Source organism: Solanum pennellii, chromosome 4 (genome assembly GCF_001406875.1).
Source record: "Solanum pennellii chromosome 4, SPENNV200".
Lineage (NCBI taxonomy): Eukaryota > Viridiplantae > Streptophyta > Magnoliopsida > Solanales > Solanaceae > Solanum > Solanum pennellii.
The window spans coordinates 47,282,076-47,300,038 of NC_028640.1; the positions used below are offsets into that span (position 1 = coordinate 47,282,076).

Below are 17,963 nucleotides of genomic sequence, written 5' to 3' on the forward strand. Positions count from 1 at the left end.
GTAGGGGGTGGGTTGGGGCTGGTAGGGTGGGGTGGGTTGGGTGGAGGTTGGAAGAGAGTTTTGGAAAATCATTTCCTTAAGTTTAGAAGGGAAGTCATTTTCTTTATATTTGAGGAAAATGAGTTGATTTGCAAAATATTTTCCAAAACATTTGACTCAACCAAACATGATAAAATTAGAAAATATTTTCAGGAAAATGTTTTTCTTCATACCAAACACACCCAAAATCTTTTTTGCTTCTTAAATTTGAATAATATTTTAATCAGAAAAGAAAAAAATACAAATGCTTCGAGTAGTAATATTGTAGTTTGTGAATATATACGATAATAATAATACCTTTAATTCCAAGAATTGTGTTTTTCTTTTTCTTTTGATTTCTCATCCTATGTAATACCCTGTCCCATCTCATCTTTCTTACCCTAAAAAATATACTTTAAAAAATGAACTAGATAACCAACAGATTGGATTAAAAATAGATCGACCCATATTAATACATATTTTCATGCATAAATCAAAATGTACTTTAAAAGTTAATATTTAAAAACACCTATATTTTTTTGGAATGTGATTTGTTCAGTATATAAGGTGTGTGAAACGTACTAATTCTATTCCACATTAAGTGAATTGTTGAAGCTTTTTTCATTGTAAAAAATAGTTGAATTTTTCAAAGTTCGAGATAGGTGTTTGAATTTTTTTCCATGTATGGGTTTTCACATATTGAAGTTTTCTATCTTCTAGGAGATCAATTCAACACTTACAAAGTTATATTTATGGAAAATGCACAAGTACCCCCTGAACTATTACTGAAATTTCAGAGATACCCTTTAATTAACTAAGGTCCTATTACCCCCTTGGACTTATTTTTTTTTTGTAATTTTGTGCACCTTTTGTCTAACGTGGCACGTTCCGTGGATCCACATAATTGAGGTGCGTGGGAGAAAGAGTCAATTATAACTCGAAAAATTATGTACTAATTTTCTATTTATTTTTAAACTACATTATTATTGATCAACATCTTATGAAAAATGTATACATTGTATTTTTTTTCCTTTTCTATTTTTTCTGTGTTTTTTTCGTCTCTATTAGACATCTTAATTTAGTTTTCTATGAAGTCGTAAGTCTAAATACTTGTTTGAGATCAAATTAGGCATTTGTGACTTTATTAAATGTTTGCTAACTATTAACCAAAGTTTAAAAGTTATAGAAGATTGCTTAAAAAGAATTAATTTGAAACATCAAAATGTGCCCGTCATTGGTGTTTTATGGTTATATTATTATAGATTTATTTATAATTTTTGTATTGTATTATTCATTGCATGTGGTTTACACACTATATGTTTATATTGCATTTTAGTCATTCTAACATATTTAGGAACATACGTGCAAAGCACGTGTCCAGAAACTAGTATTTATAATATCACATCGGGCAATAGTTGAAAATATGATTTACCCTATGCTCTTGAATATATTCTTAATAAGTGTGCTTTGCCTTAAGAATTACCCTTAATATGGGAATATAAGGAGTATAATGAAAATATTATAGAATAATATTATATGTAAAAATACTAGGTAAAATGGTTTGGTGGACCCTTTTACTTGTATAATTTTGTATTGTGAACCCTTCTACTTAATCACTTGTCATCTGGACCCCTGAACGCAGCTAAACTCAACATATTAAACAGCCATTTTTACCCTTTAATTGTGAGTGTACCACAAATGTGTGACACGTAATTTTAAAAATAATTATAAAATGACACGTGTATATATATACCACTTCCTGTTATCTTGACATTTTTATAATTTTTAAGTAATAAATTTATGATTTTTATTCACCTTTTGCCACCAAACCAACCACTTTCCCCACAATCTTATTTAATTTCTCTTTCATCTTCCTTACACTTTTTTTAGCAACATTTTACTCTTTTCATTGAAGAAAAACACGAGAACCAATAAAGGAATTCATCCTTTGTTTTCATCAAAATCAAAAAAGCACAATGTGTTAACATCGTCGTAGACATCTATCCATGTGAGGCTCTCTATACCTACATTTTTTCTTTTTCGTTTTTTTCTTCATTCCCACAAAATTTCTTGAGTATTTTTGTTGATTTTATTTGATTTTTAGTTTATATATATAAGTTTTGTGACTTATTTTTGTATTTGTATGTTGTTTAGTCTAGATTTCATCTTCTATTTATCTCTCTATTTCATTTTTAGGTTTTTAGTTTATTATAGTGATTTTCTTGAATTTTTTTTTTGGGGATTCTATTTTTATGCTCTCAATTACATGTTTCATGATGATAGGATTCTAAGAAAAACAACTTTCGTGATGATGTAGAAAACTACAATAGAGTTAACCACCAAAAGAAGCAAACAATTAACTGGAAATGCATAGAAATAAAAGAGGACTAAAACGATGAAATAAATGGACAAGAAATTTGGAGAAAGAAGATTAAAAAAGAGGCAAGAAAAAGCTTAAATTTTTCAATAATGGTGTTAAATGTGAATGGGAAATAATACTTTATAAAACCCTAATATGGCTATTAGACCCTTTTAACCACATTTCACTCTCCTCAGGTGTGTATATCACAGGCCCCTTGGTTGTATCTGCCACAAAGGAGGCCAAGTCAGAAAACGTTTTTAAAATGTTGAGTGTAGATGGGTTCAGGGGTCCAGATGACAAATGTATAAGTAGAAGGGTTCACAATACAAACTTACACAAGTACAAGGGTTCACTAGACCCTTTTGCCAAAATAATATAACTCCATGTTTACCCTTTTTTTTTCCTACTTATTGGGATGGTATTTTCAGTATATAGTCATGTTTTGTTTGGTTAGATTGATATTATACTACAATTTAATCTTATATTAATGAATCATTCTTAAGTTATGTCAATGTTTAAATACTAATCCTAGACTTTACGCTCTACATCGTACACGTTATTTTTATCATGAAGTTTAGTTGATTTTTTTTTTACTTGAATCATCATTGGTTGTTTTTTAAGTGAAGGAGAGATACATGACTTTCTAGAAATTGAATCAATAGGCTCAAGGGATTTCCCCGTATCCGTTGCAAGAGAATACTCTCTTTGACACATATATTAGACCCTAGCGCAAGAATATATTGCTCTAGTCCCGCAACAAAGCAAAGAAGGATTCATGGGCTGAAGAATTCATGCTTCAAGAGAATCCCCTTTTTCACATGGTTACGGGACTGGAGAAATATGTCTCAAAGAACTATGATATTTCCTCTTTCAAACAAAAATGCTAAAATCAAAATTGAGTCATATGCAATAAGTCATACTTAATCCTTATTGAATGATTTTTTCTAATTTCAAATCAGAAGTACCAAAATAAAAATTTTAAATATACACATATAAAATGTAATGAAGTGAATGGATACCTTGTTCTAGTTTGAATCAAAGGAGTATCCATGCAAAAAATTAAATATAGAATAATTTTTAGCCCCTATATCGCGTTGTTGTAAATCAATCCATTCTTTGGTTGTTGTAGTTGTTTGTGGAAAACACACTACTGTTGTTGTTGATGGAGGAAAAGAGGTTTGTTGGATAAATTAAGATGGTTGAATGGGATGTAATTACAACTGTTGATTACCATTTTGTTTCATGATTATGACTTGACCATCTGGCTTTTCCTAGTGAGCAGGTTTCAAATTCTAAGGATAAAATTTCAGATAAACCATTAAAATTAGTCATGTCAGGAGCAAAAAAGTCACCAAAAGAATTCCAAACACATTTAAAGAAGTCCAAGTATAACTTCGAAGCTGCAACATTGTAAGGTTTATTAATATTTTAACTTCTTATGACAACACCTATATCCCAGTCATGATCATTATATAAAATGATATCTAGTTAAATGTAAAAAAATAAAAAAATGAGCTTATAAAAGAAACTAATGATGTTTTCTACTGAACTAGAGAGAGAGAAAAATCATCCAAAGAGGTGTTTTCTAATGGAGCAAGTAGATGATCAAAGAAACGTTTAGTGGGTATGACATTATAACTCAAAGGTTGAGATGAAGAAAAGTGAATTATCGAAAGTATATAGTGAAATTAAATGTCTATCTACCTACCCGGCGCATCCACATTTACTTTATAGTTTATGCACAATAAATATTTTTCCATCTTTAGATTAAGTGGGATTATAAACAAAAGAGAAGTCAAGGATAGTAACGCGTACATTTTTTTTAATATCATACATCTCATATCATATTGTAATGACTCGAGAGCACCCCCTAGTCGTAACATGGCATATTCGATTTCGAAGTGATCTTATACAAGCCTTAGCATTCATTCATCACATTAATTAGAAAATATGGAAGAATTTAAAACATAAGTCGAAAAAGTATTTCATAGAAGAGAAAGTCTTTCTAACATTATTGTCTCAAACCATCTATGAATGAAATGAATAAAGTCATGGGACACAGCCCACATAAAGTCTAAAACATAAAAGTAAATGGTATGAATGTAAATGGATATTGTCCTCAATGACCTGAGGACTCACAAAGATCTTTAATCTTCTAAATTCTTGAAACTCTACCCTCAAAGAGACACTCAAAGATCCAACCCTACATTTGGTTAGAATGTAGGCAATATGAGTTAGTACAAAGGTTCTAAGTATGGAAGCTAACATAACATTATAGGAGCATCTCAAATGGTTAGACAACATAAGACATAAACATAAGAGGTAATAACATATGAAGCATATATAAAAAGTCAACGTAAGACATAATCATATCATACTTCAACCATTTGTCCTGTATACTCAAGTAAACTACGTCCCAAGCCACCGTTAAGTATACTTGTGCAAGGCTAAGGTAGTATACCATACTACTACCTAAGCTAAGTACCTCTCTTTCGTTATTCTTAGTGATATCCCATCTTCATACTTAAGTAGAGCACTATACCCCTAGGAAACCTCAAGGCACACTTGTCCAATGCATGTGGGGCATAACATTCTTCCTCACACACTAATCATATCATGAAGTAACCCTATTTACGTGTTACACCCTTAGAAGTGTCACTAAGGGCCTACTTTAATATCCGACAAGCAACTATAACCGTAAGTCAATCTTAAAATGGAAGGAAACTATACCCACTACCCAAGGTAGGCATACTTCATAAGTGGATATTTCAAAAGTATCTTCAAGTCATACTTGTGCCATGTATGAATGACATCCCATTCTACCATTCACACTAAGTACTCATATAGACTATATTAATCAATGTTAACTATCTTTGATACTTGTCTATCAACAATATCATACTATCATACTTGACCTAATTACCATGGAAGAAATCATATCATGCGATCAAAGCTATCATAGGAAGGTTGTAAGTATACCCACCTAGCAACCATGCACCCACTCATCAAGATGTAATCTATCCATATTGGATTATAAATCCTCAACCCTAAGCTTCCATGACTAATCTAACTCAACTTATTGGTTGAATTGCTCCTTGCATGCAAGCCAAGCTACCATTAAGAATGTATAAGTCATTTAACCTAAAGCTATCATGAAATGGTTTTGGCCTAACCAAGTCAAGTTATTGTAAGGCAATATAATCATGCTAATTCAAGCTATCGTGAGGAGAGTTCATTTTTCAATCCCAAGCTACCATGGGAATCACCATCCCCATGCTTCCGTGAGATTTACTATCTCAAGCTACTATGATATTTACTATCTCAAGCTACCATGACTCTTACGATCTCAAGCTTCCAACCTTGGTCTTATTTTAATAAGCCAAGCTTTACATGAAGGAAACACAAGTCTCAACATCAAGCTATTATAGTATAACTTTCTTTGTTTCATTTTAGGTTATTAGATCAACCTGGAATCCTTCTATATGAGAAAGCATGCTTCTCCTAGCCTTTTGATATATAAGTGTATAAGAGAAAGATAATAATCAATACATATCTCCTCATATTGACTTTACCACCAAATCCCTATTTGTGTGATATCACATATTAAATTTGTGTGATCTTGATCATGTATTCTCTTTCTCTATACACTAAGATATGAACAAACTAACAGAAGCAAGTTCTCTCACATAGAAGGACTCTAGGTTTAGCTAATAACCTAAAATGAATCAAAGAAAGTTATAAGACGAAGGTTGGAAGCTTGAGATGGTACGTCTCATGGTAACTTGAGATAGTAAATCTCATTGTAGCTTAAGATAATAAATCTCATGGAAGATTGGGGATGGTGATTCCCATGCTATCTTGGAATTGAGGAATGAAACTATCCTAAGGATAACTTAAAGTAGAATGATTAGAATGCCTTATGATAGCTTCACTTGGTTAGGCCAAAACCATTTCATGGTAGTTTTAGGATAGATGACTTATATTATCCTAATGGTAGCTTGGCTTGCATTAAAGGTGCAATTCATAGAATAGGTTGTGTTAGATTACTCATGGTAGCTTAGGCGAATTATAATAGCCTACGGATAAAGTACATATTGATGAGAAGATGCATGGTGGCTAGGTGGGTATTTTTATAACCTTCCTATGATAGTTTGATCTCATGATATTATGTTTTCCATAAAAGTTATGTCTAGTATGATAGTATGCTATTCTTGATAGACTAGTATGAAAGATAGTTAGCATTGAGTAAGCTAGCCTAAATGAATTTTTAGCTTGAATGGAAGAATGGTAAGTCATTCATACATGACACAAGTATGACTTGAAGCTACTTATGAAATGTCCTCATATGAAGTATGGCTAGCTTGGGTAGTGGCTATAGTTTCCTTCCATGTATAGATTGACTTAAGATGATAGTTCCTTGTAAAATATGATATTTGGTCCTTAGTGACACTTAAGAGGGAGTAAAACATGAATAGGTGACTTCAAGATATGCTTAGTGTGTAAAGTAGAATGGGATACCCCACATGCATTGCACAAGTGTGACTTGAGGTGACCTAGGGGTATAGTGCTCTACTTAAATATGAATGAGGTCTATGACCAAGAATTACCAAAGAGGTGCTTAGCTTAGGTAGTAGTATGGGATTCTACCTTTGACTTGCACAAGTATACGTGGAGGTGGCTTGGGACGTAGTTCAATTGAGTATAAAAGACAAATGGTTGAAGTATCAAATTACGATTATGTCTTATGTCGACTAACTATTTGAGATACTCTTATGATGTTATTGTAGCTTCCATACTTAGTACATTTGTACTAACGCATATTGCCTACACTCTAACCAAATGTAGGGTTGGAGCTTTGAGTTGCTATTGGAGGCTAGTGTTTCAAGAATTTAGAAGATTGAAGATCTTTCTGAGTCCTCATTTCCTTGAGGACAATATCTATTTACCTTTATGACATTTAATTTATATTTTAGACTTTATGTGTCTGTCTCCACAGACTTTTATTCATGTCATGCATAGGTGGTTTGAGACAATAATGCTAGAAAGACTTCCGCTCTTATGAAATACCTTACGAGTTATGTTTTAAAGAAATATTTAATTTTCTCCATATTTTCTAATGCCTATTTGATGAATGAATTCTAAGGGCTTGTGTAAGATATCTTTTAGATTGAATACACCATGTTACGACTAGGGCGTGCTCTCGAGTTGTTACAATAATATATGAGATGTATGATCTTAAACAAAAGGTACACATTATAATCTTTGACATCTCTTTCATTTCTATTCCCACTCATTCTAAAATGGAAAAAAATATTTATTGTGCATTAACTGAAATTAAATGTGGATGCACCGGGATAGGTAGATAGCCCTTTAATTTTATCTATATATTTTGAAATTGGTTCACTTTTCTTCATCTTAACCTTTCAGTTATAATGTCATACCCACTAAACGTTTCTTTGATCATCTACTTCCTCCATTAGAAACCCCCCTCTTTGAATCATTTTTTCTCTCTCTAATTTAGCAGAAAACATTATTAGTTTCGCTTATAAGCTAATTTTTATTTTTTTACATCTAAGTAGATATCATTTTATATGGATTTAAAATAGGTGATCATGATTTGGATATAAGTGCGGTTTGGAGAAGTTGTAATAATAATAAACCTGACAATGTTGTAGCTCCTAAGTTATACTTGGAGACTTCATTAAATGATGTTTGGAATACTTTTGATAAAATTTTTGCTCCTGATATGACTAATTTTAATGGTTTACCATAATTTTCTCTTTAGATATTCAAACTGCTCACCAGGAAAACCAGATAATCAAGCCATAATTATGAACCAAAACGGTAACCAATAGTTGTACTAATATCCTATCCAACCAGCTCAATTTATCCATCTAACAACTATAAAACCAACAGAATGGATTGATCTACAACAACTCGATATAGGGGCTAAGAATTATCCTCATTTCACATTTACCATGAAGACTCCTTTGGTTCAAACTAGAACAAGAAAACCATTCCCTTCATTACATTTTATGTGTCTATGCTCAAAATTTTGATTTTAGTACTTTTGATTTGAAATCGGAAAAAATCATTCAATAAGGATTACACATGAAATATTCCAAGAGGAACACGATGAGACTGAATATTGAAGTATAACTGAAAAACTGGTCAAATACATTAGGGTCTGACTATGGAGCCATTAATAACCGACAAAACCACCACATGAGTTATCCATGATGTCAAATGCACACACCACATTGAAGGAACCGATATACCTTGCCAGGGGTATAGAGGCGGTTATGGCGTGATCACTAAAACTAATGCCCATTGAGAGGACTTAGCCTACGGGGGTATGCAGTTCTTGGACTATGAGGGTATACCAAAACCTAGTCCACTGGGTTCTAAACGTACTCCAAACTTAATATGTATATCTAACACACATACCTGAAACATTGAATAGCTTAAATACTAACATGAAAATCTGAGAATATAACAATGATAAACTGATAATGTAACATTCAAAAATCGTAACGATGCATGTATAGTTTGTTAATTGACCTAGCATGTATCATTCATTAACTAAAAGAATCTACACAACTAGGGTTATGAGTTTCATGCAAAAAAGTAAGCAAAGATTCCACAAAAACAAGATAATCTAATTAGGAATATTCTAATAAATAAATCACACCTAATATCTAAGGTTTTACAAACTTTAGGTTTAAGCAAGATACATAAATCAAGAATCTAACTGAATTCTAGGGACCTAATCGATGAAAGGACCACACTAATGAAATCCCATTACATGGTGACGAAATCTATGAAGAAATCCTTCAATTTTTGGGAAAAAACTGAAGAAAACGTGTTGCATTTTTTGAAGGGTTTTGGTTGCCTATTTCCTCCTCTCCCTTTTTTAAGTTTGATGAATTTATCTTAATAGGTGTATTTTGCCTTATAAATTACACTTAATGTGGAATATAAGGAGTATCCTTGAAATATTGTAGAATATTATTATGTATAAAAATAATATATATCTATGTTTACACTTTTTTCTTTTCTACTTGACATGGTGTTTTCATTATATAGCTATTCTTTCTTTCGTTAGATTCATGTTAGACTACAATTCAATATTTATTAATATAATCATTTTTAAGCTACGTCAATGTTTAAATACTAAGCGTAGACTTTAGGCTCTACAGCTTACATGCTCTTTTTTATTATGAAATTTTGTTATTTTTGTCCGACTTGAATCATCATAGGTTGTATTTTAAGTAAAGGAGAGAGATATGACATTCTAGAAATTGAATCCATAGGCTCAAGGGCATGCCCTCTATCTGCTGCAAGAGAATACACTCTTTCCACATATGTTAGACCCTTGTGCAAGAAAGATTCGCTCTAGTCCCGTAACAAATTAAAGGTAAATTCCTGTACAGAAGAATCCATGCTTAAAGAGAATCCCGTTTTTTCGCTTGGTTATGAGAATAGAGCAATATATGTGTCAATGAGGGGATTCTTTTGCTGACGATACAGGGGTATGCCCCTGAGCCAATTCAACCAATTCGTAGTTAGTCATGTCTCTCTCTTCACATAAATCACAATCCATGATGATTTAAGTCACACAAAAATAACTTAAATGTAAGATAAAAAGAATGTAGGTTGTAGAGCCTAAAGTTTAGGATTAGTACTGATGTAGCTTAACTATGATTATTTTGTAACTAAAGATTGGATTGTTTTCTCCAAGGTCAATAAAATTGTATAATGAAAACACAGTGAAAAGCAAAAATGAGTAAACAAAAAAATGTTAGATTATTTATGTAGAGTGAAAAATTAAAGTTGGATTTTTCAGCAACATGAGTTTGTGTTAGTTAATTAGGTAGGCATTTTTTTATTACTTTTTAATGAAATTTCCATAGTTATACGATTTTAGTGGGAATATAATAATTATATGACTAATTAGGAAATTAACCACATCTTTATTTTTTCGAGGTATTTATTGATTTTAAAGTTGCCTTTTATCCTTTATGAGCTAGTGGTCTAAGAGTATATTAGTCTACTAGAAAATAGGGAATTCCAATGGATGGAATTTCATAGCTGAATAATAAAATTTCATGATAATATTACTGAGCTATAGATTAGACCAAAAAAAAAGAAAATTGATGAATTTGCAAGGAGCTTTTAATCATGAATTAGTTAGCGATTACCAATAATTCCATAACTATTTAATTTTTTTAGTTGTATCGATCACTAAATTAATGATCTCTATTTGGTTCTTTCTAAAAATAGGTTCTGAAGGAATTTAATCTTAGTAAAAAGAAGAAATAATAAGATTAACCAATTTTATTCATGAATCTTTGTGTGTATTGATGGGATAGGTACCACGCCCCAAGGCCTGTACCCCTTGGCATAAACACGAGACGTAGGATCACGAGTGACACTAAGCTAACCCTGAAAAGACATATTTTAAGCATACTAAAACAATTGAATAAAAGATACTGTGCAGAAACATAAATCATGAGATAATTGGAATATGGAAAATACCCAATACTGATCTAAATATATATTGAAATTCTAAGTGTTAAATGCTAAATTTAAATCTAAAACTATGTTTAAAAAAGTCATCTTCACAACTAAAAAAGAAATAAACATGTCCATTGTCCTCAATGTATGAGGACTCACCAATAATGCTGTTGAGTATGGATTGTGAATTGATCTATGCGGGATCTGAATGCTGAGGACAGAACCTACATCATGAATATAATTCAATATTATATTAATATAATCATTCTCAAGCTACATCAATGTTTAAATACTAATCCTAGACTGAAGTCTCTACACCCTACATGGTATTTTTATCATTAAGTTTAGTTATTTTTTGTCTGACTTGAATCATCATAGGTTGTGTTTTAAGTGAAGGAGAGAGAGATGACTTTCTAGTCCCTAGTGCAAGAGAAAATTCTCTCTAGTCTCGTAACAAATAAAACGAGGAATCATGGTCATAATAATTCATGCTTCAAGAGAATCCCTTTTTTCGCTTGGTTACGTGACTAGATCAATATATTTGTCAAAAAGCGGATTCTCTTCCAGCGGATAAGGAGCATACCCCTCAGCCTATTGATCCAATTCCTAGTAAGTCATGTCTCTCCCTTTCACATAAGTTAGAATTTATGATGATTCAAGTCAGATAAAATAACCTAAATTCATGATAAAAAGAACATGCAGAGTTTAGAGCCTAAAGTTTAGGATTAGTATGTAAACATTTACGTAGCTTAAGAATGGTTATATTGGAACTATAAGATTCGATTGCAATCTCTAAGCTCAATTTTATGATATAATGAAAACATAGTCTCAAGTACACAAGCAAAAATGAGTAAACAAAAACAGTTAGATTACTTATGTAGAGTGAAAAATTAAAGTTAGATTTTTCGGCTCATGACTTTGTGTAAGTTAATTAGGTAGGCATTTTCTTATAAATTTTTCACAAAATTTCCACAGTTAGATGATCTTAGTGGGAAGGTCATAATTATATGAAAATTTATGAAATTAATCACATATTTGGTTTTTTCGAGTATATATTGATCTTAAAGTGTCGTTCATCCTTGATGAGATATTGGTCTAAGGGTATATTAACCTACTAGAAAATAAGGAATTAAGATGGATGAAATTTCATAGCTGAAAAAATAAAATTTCATGCTAATTTTTTTTAGCTATGGATTCGTGCAAAAAAAAAAAAGAAGAGAAAATTCATGAATGAGCAAGGTGGTTTTTAGTGATGGATTAGTTATGATTACTGACAAATCCCATAGCGAATTCAATACTTTTAGTAGTATCTATTACTAAATTAATGATCTCTATTTGGTTCTTTCTAAAATAATTTCGTAAGACATTTTGTCTTAGTAAAAACATGAAATATTAAGATTTATCAATTTTATTCATGAACCTTTGTGTGTATTGATGGAAAAGTGACACGCGTTGCGGGTATCCCCTTGGCGTAAACACGGGATCTAGGATCACGAATGACCCCAAGCTAACCCTGAGCTGGCATATCATAAGCATACAATAAATACTGAACACAGGATACTATGCAACAACTTAAATTATGAGATAACTGAAAGATGGGAAACACTCATACAAATATAAATATATAATGAACCTCTAAATGTTAAGTGATACTACACAATCACTCAAATGCTAAAGATGAATATAAAACTATATCTAAGAAAGTCTCTAACTAATTCGATTTGTTGGGACATGTCCCTGGAAAAATTGAAACTGAAATAAAAGACTGAAATGAAAAACATGTCTATTGTCCTCAAACTGTGGGGACAAACCCCTAATGCTGCTGAGTATGGATCGGGAACCAAATATATGCGTAATCTTAATGCTGAGTACCTTAACATGCATCATGAAAGGATGTAGCTCTGAGTATGCGTCAGTACTTGGAATGTAAGGAGAATGCGAGATAAGAATATAAATGAAAAACTATGTAAGTTGAACAAGGATAACTGAGAAATGACGCATCTGAACATAATGTAAATACTGAAATACATTGAAATGAACTGATCTGAATTTAATGAGGAAGTACTTATTATTAAAATGCTTAGACTGAATACTAAAATATTGAAAACCTAGTCAAATGCACTAGAGTCTGATTGTTGGAGCTACTATTAACCGACATCAAATAACATGAGCTAAACGTGGAGTCCGATGTATGCTCCCCATTGAGAGGACCTAATATACATTTTCATTCCAGAGTATAAAGGCATTAGTCGTATGATCGCTAAATTTGATGCCCAATGAGGGGATTTATACTCCTACAGGGGCACATAGTTTTGAGATTATGAGGGTACGCTGAACCCTAATCTAACTCAAAGCTAACTACTCCAAATTGGAATGTGTATGACACAATATAACTAAATTATTGCAAATGAGAATGTAACATTTAAGTACTGACAATGAACATTCAAAATCTGAGGCATTCTTAATTGTTCAACTGACCTAGCAATTGTTATTGATAAACTAAGAGAATCTACAATAGTATGGTTCTAAATTTCATGCAAATAACTAATAAACAATTTCATGAAAAAACATGATAGTCTTATTAGGAACATTATAATAGGTATATCATAATAATTTTCAAGGTTTTAGAAACTCTAGATCTAATCAAGATATCAAGGATCAAGAATCTGCCTAATTCTAAGGACCTAGTGGATGAATAAAACATACTAGTTCAATCCCACATACAAGTGCTGAAATCTATGGAGAAGTACTTAAATTTTGGTGATGGAACAGAAGAAAACCTCCTACTTGTTCTTAAGAGGAAGTTGTCGAATATTCTCTTCTTTTTCTCTAAATTTGATTAACTTAGGTCAAATGTTAAATATGGCAAAAAGTATATTTTTATTCATAGAGTTTGTACACATTTCACATACTGGGAGCACCCCCTTGACCTAACCATCGTCGTCGTCCTCTTTGAGGACAAAGACTACCCTCTTAGCCTACATTATATTTATAGGTTAAAATGCGGAAATTTTTATAATTTTTCATTGCTACTACATGGAGCTTTACATAGACCTCTACATACACATAATAGTTATATCGAGCATACATAGACCCTTCATATAGGAAGATTACTTAGTCTTCTAATTTTATTACACGTAGATATATGTATATATATAAGAGTATATTTCAACATTATTAAAGCAAGACCATTACTCATGACCCTTTTTAATGCACTTGTGGAATGACTAAGCAAAGCCCTATAACCTTACCTAATCAAGTAAACCTAGCAAGAACCATAACCAATGTCCAACTTCACATAATATAAAATTAAGAGTACATAATATCATACTTTAGCAATAGAGACCAAGTACATGGTCATTATAATAAATAACATCACATAGTGTGATTTATATGTAAGATCATCATTTACATTTCATTTACATTTATAAGCATATACATACATAAGAACATCCTCCTAAGACTTCCCTTAAGGCTAACTAGTGTAATTATATAGGTAGAGTCCCATACCCTGTCTAGACTAAGCTAAACCCCTTAGGTCATCTTAGTTAGAGTTCAATCCTTTAGTTCATTTTACCTTTTGGGAACAACTTTCCTGTACCTACATAGACCACATGAGCTAATGTGGAATCCGGTGTCATGGAATACTACACCAAAGCAAGGCATACTACTTATAAAGGTAGTACCAAAACATGAATATAGCAACTTTGTGGATCCACTAGCTAGTAATCCTATGGGGGCAACATAGATCAAGAACTAGGATATATAGGTGGGACCCTCCTTATTATGCATGCATTGGAGTCTCAAATCTCAAGAGTAGATAGGTGATCCTACCTTCCCCATGTGGCAAAGGACACTCCTCACTCTAGTTCATTCAGTGCTAAGTTAGAGTTCCTTTAACATTTTCACATCATGATAAGACACATTAGTAAGTTATCACCGTCCTTATAATATTTAAATCTTAGAAAACACCTCACAAACCATAGTCAAGACATTTCAATTTAACATCATACCTACCCTATCAATCTTAACATCAGACATACTTCAGTACAACATCATCACTTAACCACAATTAACCATAATTGAAGTAAAGTGTAGGGATCATAAGACTTACCAAGCCTTCTTCATAATCCATCATCAAGGTCTTAGAATCAACACTTAACTCAACCCAATAAGAGTGTAATATCATAACACAACAATAACCAACATGATAACAAGGTTAGTTGAATCACTACATCACAATAGATCTCTAGCTCAATGTTTAAGATAAGAGACTTAGGTCAAAGTCATAATATAGATCAATTACTCAAGAAATAGCATGATAGGTCAATTTGATGGAAACCTTTGAGGAAAGAGGTCTCAAAGGTGAAAGTAATAGCATACCTTACAAATTGATGAAGAAATTCTACCCTTTTCAGCCCTTGAACCCACCCCTATCTTGGTCTTCAATGGAGTTCTTCAACTAGAGCGAGAAAGAAGAGAGAAGGAAGAGAATTTTTGTTTGTAAATTATGAGAGCTTAGGTTGGTATTATTAGGTTAGGGTCCTAAAATATGTTCTTAACTAACTTAATTAGGCTTCCAGAAAACATTAACTAATTAGATCAGCAATTCAAAAGGCAAGGTTTTGTTGAAGGATAATTATAAACAACAGTAAAAGTAGTAATACGAAAGGCGACTTTTTCTTGAAGGTTATTTATATACGCCAGAAATCAGTACCTATTATTGATTTTCTTAATCAAAAAATAAGTTTATTTGTAACTTGTCTGCTCTATTCGTCGGTACAAAATACATTTAAGGGAAAAAACTGGAAAACCGTGAGATTATGAAGAAATTGGGATATTTAGTAGGAATTTGCAGTGGGGTTTCTGTATGGCTTCCAACAAAGGGCACCTAAATTCTTGATAGTAATAATATATATTGATAAAGTGAAATACCTGGAGAGTCTGGAGGAATTTCCAGTGTCATGTTGAACGACTTTATATATACCTACACCCTAGACGTGGCCGGCATTAGGAGACCATTTCCGGCCCCAAACAAATTCTTGGCCTGGCTTACTTAACTCAGCGGAATACTAAACTCACCTTTAACAAGAAATAAGCATATTTAAAAACAAATACTTCATAAATTAATTTGGCCAAAATGACACTCGTGTAAAAAAAATTAAATTAATTGCAATATGAACAACTAAGCTAGAAAATCAATAATAGGGATCTCCTCCGTAATGACATGAGGCGCACCAAGTGATTGTGGAATGCTAACAGAACCAACGGTGCGCTGCGCGCTAATCCTGGTTACCTACGTCTGTATAATGAAACGATGCAGGCTAATTGGTATTACTACATCGAATGTACTACTATGCGAGTTGAAAAGTTAAACAACACTTAGGCTTGAAAAGGAGTAAGAAAGAACACTTACCTTGGATTTGTTAAAATCATGATCTACTTACTCATATTCAAAATACACAGTTTAAAAGTGATTGCAATATAAAGAAATAATAACTAAAAGCATGTTGTAAACTCTGAATGTATACAAGTATACAAATAATATCTGAGGTGTATGTAAAAATACAAGTTATTGATGTATGTGAAAATACAATACTTCTATGGGATATTCTCTAATAGACAACCATCACTTAAAAGCTATAGTGAAGATATAACGATACTCGGCCCAGCCTGCCGGACCATCCTAACTTTGTCAGAGTATAGGCTTGAACTACCTAATGAATCCACTAGTAAATTATAAAAAGGGTTCATCTAAAAAGTATGATCCTTTTCTACGAATGATTACATGGTTTACATGGCGACTTGAGTTACTCTAAACTCGTATCCCTACATCAGCGCTCAATACTACTTCGAATAAATATATACTTCCAATACACACACACACACACACATACACACACACACACACATATACATACATACATATATATATTAGCTCTTATGTTTTTTAAAACATACTGATTATGTTATTTGAGATAAATGCTGCAAACATAGTTTTTAAAAAGATCTTTTGGAAATGATAATTTCCTCTTTCTTCTATTAAAACTATCCATAGGCTATGTGGAAGTCTAGCTTCCTTTAGTTCTCAAAAGTTTGAAAACATTTTAGTTTAAGCTCTGAGGTTCTTAGTGCCCTTATAACTCTTGAGAACTGAACTCAAATTTACTCTTTTCTTAATTGAAACTTAACTCTTAGAATACATAGTTCCCTTATAACTTTTGAGAATTTAACTCAACTCTTTACTCTTTCTTGATTTGAAACTTGAGTCTTAAAAAAAGTTAAATTGTTTAAATAAGACTCTTGAAAACCTTTAATAACTTAACTTTAACTTACTTCTTAACTTTCGACCTGACTCTTAACTTCCTTGACATTTATTATAACAACCTGTTTAGTAGGTTCGAGCAGTAAAATTATTTTGAAAATAACTGACTGGGTCGATGGATCAGGCGACGTACCGTCATGGTGACGACGGACCGTCGAGGGTCTTCGTTCCAAAACACTTCAACTCTTAAATCTGGGTACTGAGATCGACTCTCTGAACTTCACGACGGAACTGCAGCACGGACCGTCGTAGATACGACGGACCGTCACAAATTGCGTAACCCCAACTGGGTCGGATTTCTGCTAAAGGTTTTAAAGGGGTATTTTGTACTATTCATGACAAACTTTATGAAATTAGTGGGGTAAGTTTAATAATTTATTTACTTGGGGGTTAAAGGAGATAACTTTAAAATAAATAATGGGTTACTTTTATCATAATTAATTATATGATAATTAGGGTAAAAGAAAAAGAATCTGCAGAAGAAAAATAAAAAGAAGCAGAGAGGGAGAACGAGCGAGAAAGAGAGAACGAAGAGGAAAGCAAAAGGCATTGCGAAGATAGCTTGCTCGATCACGATTCTTCGGTGGAGGTAGGTTATGGTTTATTTCTATGTGATAGATAAACTCTCTATTAAGATGACGCTTGACATAGAGAAAGCTTGATGAACTGAAATATAAATGGATCGGAGTGTCACGTTCCGACACGGTAGTAATAATGGATCGGAGTGTCACGTTCCGACAC

General features: G+C 32.4%; 1 long non-coding RNA gene across 1 annotated transcript; it reads left to right on the top strand.

Annotated features, from left to right (window-relative positions):
- Window positions 1-1,924: 1,924 nt before the first annotated feature.
- LOC114076759 lies at window positions 1,925-2,779 on the top strand. The gene is made up of 2 exons (XR_003577757.1): window positions 1,925-2,026; window positions 2,575-2,779. It is a non-coding gene; the product is annotated as an uncharacterized LOC114076759 (long non-coding RNA).
- Window positions 2,780-17,963: the final 15,184 nt, after the last annotated feature.